The sequence below is a fragment of the Zingiber officinale genome, chromosome 10B (assembly GCF_018446385.1).
Source record: "Zingiber officinale cultivar Zhangliang chromosome 10B, Zo_v1.1, whole genome shotgun sequence".
In the NCBI taxonomy this organism is placed as follows: Eukaryota; Viridiplantae; Streptophyta; class Magnoliopsida; order Zingiberales; family Zingiberaceae; genus Zingiber; species Zingiber officinale.
This window is the reverse complement of record NC_056005.1, coordinates 94,801,311-94,808,540: the sequence shown is the minus strand read 5'-3', so window position 1 is coordinate 94,808,540 and position 7,230 is coordinate 94,801,311.

Below are 7,230 nucleotides of genomic sequence, written 5' to 3'. Positions count from 1 at the left end.
CTTAAATCGTAAATTCTTTAGAATTATCTCGTGTTTGAATAAAAAATTAGTTGAATTGGAAAATAAAAATAAATCAGTTCTTGAGGAAAATCAAAACCTCAAGGAACAATTAAAAAATTCGAATCCAACTCAAGATCGAACACTTGAGGAGGAGAATTTATCATTAAAAAATGAACTTAATAAGTTAAAGGAAATGTTGGAAAAATTCACAACAAGATCTAAAAATTTAGATTTAATTCTAAATAACCAAAAGGCATGCTATAATAAAACCGGACTTGGATATAAGTCAAACTCAAACAAAACCTTTAAATCATTATTAACCCAACACAAAGCAACTAAACAAGCTTGGGTCCCGAAAGCACGCAAGTAGGACTTAATCAATTCTATATAACTAAAGATAAAATACATTATATAAACTTGAATAAATCAGATCAAAAACTAAAATATAAATCTAAATTAAAATCAAAATTCAAAACTCAACAAAATTTAGATTATCACCAAGTTGATTATAACTATAAAAAGAATCGATACAAACCTAAAACCAAAATCTAAATTAATGGCCAATAATTCAAGGGGAGTTTCCAGAATAGCTGGCACCTCCAAAACTAACATACCCGACAGGGTAACCCAAAACAAACTAACCCGACAGGGTAACCCAAACAAACTAACCCGGCAGGGTAATTAGGATTAGTTAAAAAGAGACCAAGTTTAACTTGAATCATGGTACTGGTGAAGTTTTTGGATGATAGTACGTTAGGGAAGCTTGGGCATCGCATGTCTAGAAAGATATGGCTTCGATCTGGTGCATTTGGCCAAGTGGAACTGACCGAAGCTACCCTTAAATGGATCCTAACTAGTTAGACCAAGGTTTAATACTAAGCTCCGTGGATAGGACTATTCGGAAAACCTCGAAAGGTTGGCTACTTCTAATGACGTCCAAGTGACTCACAAAGCTTAGAAGTTTATCCGAAGAATGCCTATTTGTTGAGACCAAAGCTAAACCTGAATCTAACAAAAGTTAAACCAAACTCTGTAATTAAATCTAATTCATCTCACAAAATTATAGGATTCCCTGATTGATAATCTAGATCGAGTGAGATGAATAAGGATCAAATTAATTTTTAAATTAAATTAAAATTAATTAAAATTAAATTTCAAATTTCAAATTAAATTAAAATTAATTAAAATTAAAATTTGAATTTCAAATTTAAATTAAATTTTGAATTAATTTAAAATTAAATTTCGAATTAAAACTAAATTAATTTTTTAAAATTAATATTAAATTAACTTTAAAAATTATTTTTTGAAAATTAAATTAACTTTAAAAATTATTTTAAAAATGAAATTAACTACAAAAATTATTTTTAAAATTATTTTAAAACATTTTCAAAATTATTTTTAAAAAAAACACTTTTAAAAATCATTTTTAATACTTTAAAAATTATTTTAAAACATTTTAAAAATTATTTTAAAAATTATTTAAAAGTCATTTTCAAAACTTTAAAAATTCTTTTAAAACATTTTACAAATTATTTTAAAAACTCTTTTAAAAGTCATTTTCAAAATTTTAAAAATCCTTTTAAAACATTTTAAAAATTATTTTAAAAACTCTTTTAAAAGTCAGTTTCAAAACTTTAAAAATTCTTTTAAAAATTATTTTAAAAACTCTCTTAAAAATCATTTTCAAAACTTTAAAAAATTCTTTTAAAAATCTTTTAAAAATTACTTTAAAACTCTCTTAAAAATCATTTTCAAAACTTTAAAAATTCTTTTAAAAATTATTTTAAAAACTCTCTTAAAATCATTTTCAAAACATTAAAATATTCTTTTAAAAATCTTTTAAAAATTATTTTTAAAACTCTCTTAAAAATAATTTTCAAAACTTTAAAAATTCTTTTAAAAATTATTTAAAAAACTCTCTTAAAATCATTTTCTTAAACTTTAAAAAGTATTATTTAGATTTTAAACTTTTTTTCCTTAAACATTATTTTTCTTAAAATTATTTTAAAACTTAATTTAACCTAACTGAATATTAAAACTTAAATTAAAACTTAATATTGAAATTACAATTAAAATTTAAAAAATTTAACTTAAACTTAAAACTTAAACCTATATTAATCACTAATATTAATTTAAATCTGAAATCAAAACTGAATTGAACGTATGTTAATTGTCATTAAATAATTATAAAAATCATTTTAAAATCCTTTTAAACACTATTTTAGAAATCTTATTAGAAAAATAATAATAATAATAATTCTTTTAAATCCATTTAAAACTTAAATTTAAGACTTAATATAACTTAGAATTAAAACTTTAAATTCATATCAGATAAAACTTAAAACTAAAATTTTAACTTTAAACTTAATTATGTAATTAATAAGTAGAACTTAACTATTTAAGTTTAACTTTATTTGAGAACTAAGTTTGATTTGATTAGAACCTAGGTTTAACCTTAGTAAAAATATTAAAATTACTCTAAGTCATTTTTCTTAATCAACCTTTAAAATATGAATTATTTTTATTAAAGTTTGACTTAAATTGAACCTTAACCTTGTTTAATAACGAGTTTAGCTTCAAATTACCACCAACTTTAAACTAAGTCAATCCAACTTAAAAGGAAGTAAATGAAAAGTTAAATTACAACTAACACCTTCATCAATTAATACAAAATTTAGATTATAGCAAAATTTAATCAATAAATTATTAATATTGATCAATTATTGAATTAATAACAACTTATCTTACTTAACATTACACTAAAGGTTAATTTATTTCAACTTAATCTAACATTAATTACGGTTAGTCAAATTTAAATGAACAATTTTATAAAGATAATTATACAATCGTCTAAAACACTTAGGTACGAAAATATGTTACGGTTGTAAAATTTTATATTAAGGGGAAGTGATAAATAAGGAGGATTAATAAATTAAAGGAGTATCAAATTAAGGGGGAGGTTTATTTTTTAATTATCTCCTTAAGTGTTATTTTTTAATCTTCTCTTTAAAATCTCTCTAGAAAATTCTACCTCAATTTAAAAAAAAAAAAAAAAAATATATATATATATATATATATATATATATATATATATATATATATATATATATATATATATATCTACTTTGAATATTTTTAGCAAATATTTTCAAATTTTATGTCAGGGGGAGGAATTAATTAAAAATTTCCCCTTATATAAAATATTTTAAATTTTGTTTGAAAAATATTTTCTTAAAAATTTCTTAAACCTACTTTTGAAAACTAACTCTTATAAAACTAAGTTGTTTTTAAGAATTGGGTTTTACTTTTTATTGAAAATTGATTTTGAAAATTAGATTTAACTTAGTTTTGAAAATTGTGGAAATTAGATTTTTCAAAAACTTAAGTTTACAAACTAAGCTTCTCAAAATCATTTCCCTTAATTTTGATTATCAAAGTTTAAAAATCAATTTTCAAAATCAACTTGCTTAAAATTGTGAAAAATTTTTAAATCAACTCAAAATTGTTTCTTTTAAATCACAAACTTTTTATCCATTTTTCCTAGTTTTTGAAAACTCAACTTTTCAAGTATTTTAAACAATGGTTTTGAAACTAGTACTTTTGAACTTTAAAATTTTGATTTTTGAAAATTAGATTTAATTATTTTACTTTATCAAAATTAGTTCTACCAAACTCCTTTGAAAACTAAAAGTAAAAGTTCAAAATCAATATTTACAAACTGAAATTTGATTTGCAAAAACTCAAGTGTTAAAAATTATGAAAGTTAGATTTTTTCAAACTTCAATCACTGTCAAAACTTAAGTTTTAAATTAAATCGTTTACAAACTTAGTGTTGAAAAATAAATTTTTCAAACTTAGTTTTAGAATTCTGGTTTTTGAAAACTTGTGTTTGAAAATGAAAACTTAGCTAGCTTTATAAAAGCTAAAAGCTAATGCTTTAAACAAATTTTCAAAAGCTTAAACTCCCCCAAGTCAACTTGACTATTTTTTTAACTTGCTGTTAAAAATTGTACTTTTATCAGTATCTTTGAATTTTTGAACTAAACCTTTTATTACTTTACACTATGCTTGTTTACCCCTGCTTACTTTTTGATGAATGCCAAAGGGGGAGAAGGGTTAGGTGGTTAAGTTAGCTAAACCAATTTGAAAACACAAACTGACTTTAAAACTACACAAATGCATGTTGTTTCGTACATATGCTTTCACTAACTTAACCAGGTTGTCATTCCATCAAAAAGGGGGAGATTGTTGGTGCGGGTAGCACTAACGGTCTAACCCAGGTTTTGATGAATGACAAATAGGTTAAGTTAGTTGTGTTGTTGTCTGACACTTTGATCAAGTGTGCAGGAAAAAGTCCAGCTAGGTCGACGGGTTGACCGGATAGCTAGCGAGAAGTCCAAGCGGGTCGACGGGCTGACCGGACGCTTGGCGAGAAGTCCAGCTAGGTCGACGGGCTGATCGCGAGAAGTCCAGCGGTCGACGGGCGGACCGGACGCTTGGCGAGAAGTCCAGCTAGGTCGACGGTGTGACGATAGCTGGCGAGAAGTCAAGCGGGACAGGCTGACCGGACGCTTAGCGAGAAGTCCAGACGGGTCAAGGGCTGACCGGACGTCTGGCGGGTAAGTGAGGTAAGTCACTGGAGGGAGTGTGAGGACGCGTTCGGGAAGGGAACATTAGGCGTCGATCCGGCTTAGATCCATTTCGGATATCTAAGTCGAGATCGTGACTAGATTCGGTCTCGGAAAGACGGAATCTAAGTCATACTCTTGATGCTAATTTTTATTAATTAGCGTATCGCTAACAAACTGTGCTACAGGGTTTATTTGCCTCGGACTAACATTTTGCGGTAGGGAACATGAGGTCGGCGCCGAATGGCTCGGCGCACAGTCCGGCGCTGGAAGGATCCAGCGCCGGAGGTAAATTATCCCGGGACGGCGTTGACACTGGAGCATCTGGTTGGGAGTGTTCGTCACACTCCAGCGCCGGAAGGATCCAGCGCCGGGCGGATATAAAAGAAGCCCTGGCGGAGCTTCAATATATCGTCTTGAGAACTCGAGTCCAATCACTCTGCTCTGCGCTCAACAACGTTCACAAAGCTCGACGACTCACTCCGGTTCTCTTTTTAATTCATTGTTTGTCGGTTAGCTTTGTTTTCTTTCTTTCATTAGCAATATTTGTCGTAAATTGTAATTATCCGAATTGCTAGTGAATTGCCCCGAAAGTACTCAAGGAGTACGAGCCTTGAGTAGGAGTCGTCACAGGCTCCGAACGAAAAATCAACAGTGTTCATCTCTTTACTTCTTTACTTTTCCGCTGATGAAAAGAAGATTTTGAATCGATATTCACCCCTCTATTGAATCTAAGGCAGCACATAACAACAATCATCTAATTCTAGTACAAGCCCGGAGGAAGAGATAGATGATAAGTTCCTACAGCAGCAACTCGTGCTCCATTGCCTACTCGTGAGGTCTATCTCACCCTTCGTCAATGCCTGCTATTTCTCGCTTGTACATTAGTACAAATGTGAAACACATCCGGTATCTAATACCCACGATGAAGAAATAGAGAGGTTGACTTCTATAACATGTATACCGAAGTAGAAATCTTATTTCTCTTCTTCGTAAGATCTTCGGTATTCTTTGGAGTTCCTCTTCCGTGCCTTGCTTGTCCTTGATATAGGTGACAAAGATGTTCAACCATATCGTAGCGCTCATCAACTCATGTTGCTTCAGCTCGAGTTCATGGTTGCGAGCATAAGAGAGACACATCTAATGCGTCATCTTGATGCTTCTTGTAAGCATCGCAATCAGGTAGTGGCGGGAGGAGCCTCCCGAATGGGCTGCTCCAGAACGTACTTTACGTTCCGAGTGAGAACTATTCTCGGGTTCCTGTACGATCCAGGAAATTTGCTCGTTGAGCTTGTCCTTCTTAAGGACGAACGCAAGGAGAAAGAGTTCGTATTCGACGTCATGGTTATCTACAACAGAAAATTTGCAGAAATAAATATCATATTCTTTTAAAATCATTTAATTAGGCCTTTAATTAAATGATGCTCCCCTGAATTCTATAATTCTTAGGACAAGATCCACATCATACTAACCCTTGAGTTAGCTTTGGCTATCGCCCAAGGCTTAGTATGATCGGTAGGTAACGATTACCAATTACATCTCTATGCAACTCTTGTTTATAAAATCAATATCCGCATTTATATTAAAACTCGAGTTAGCTTTGGCTAATTCGCCTGAGAGTTAATATAGATGTGATTTTGACCTATCATTCCAACTATTGGAAGAATGCCTATAGTTGACTCGATCCAACCGAGTAACTAGGAATACTCAATCTAATTGAGTTTGTATTCACCCATGCGTTGATAGGCGGGACCAAGATTGTCCCTCCGTACCCTACCAAGATAATATGTATTGCTCTGCTTTGGCAGATTCAACAATACATGTGATCGAGGTAGTGATAGGTATCACGGCACGGTTAGACATTTAGAGTTGGTTCGATCAAGATCTAATCTAATCGAAAAGGATGCATCTTGTGCACGACTTAGATCTAATCTAATCGCAAGGGTGCATCATGTGCACGACTTAGATCTAATCTAATCGTAAGGCACTAATTAATTAATTACTTATTAAACATGCATCATATACATAAGCAATTAACTAATTAATATATTTGTGATTTAGTCATGGCCCTACTACGATCTTCTCAAGCCAATGAGAAGATCGAATGGTCAACCTAGGGTCAACAGCTTCTCCAAGCTCCTCCCTTTGACCACCTTGTGTTGCTCGTGCCCGCCTCGGAACTCCGTCTCGTGTGGACCCTCCACCGCTCCAATTTGTACATTACAATTTGAAACTCGAGTTACATTCGAGTCTAAATCTAATTTACAACAAGAATATAAGAGAAAGGCACGACGCGCAGGTCGCGGAAAAATAAAACATACAACACGCGCAAACACATAACGGCACGCAGGCCGTATTATGAATTACAACACAATCCAATCATATTGGGGTTTTGGGCCATGACTATCACAAAATTAATATATAATTCAAAATTATATATTTTCATAATTTTTCTATAATTTTAAAATAATTTTTACAATTTTTACGAGTAAAATTTCCCGGCGGTCCCGTTTAGCGGTTTCGGGCGCAATCGCGGAACGGATCCCCTTGCGGGGCCAGGGGCAGCGCCCCTACCCGCGATCTAACCATCGCGAGGGTTCCT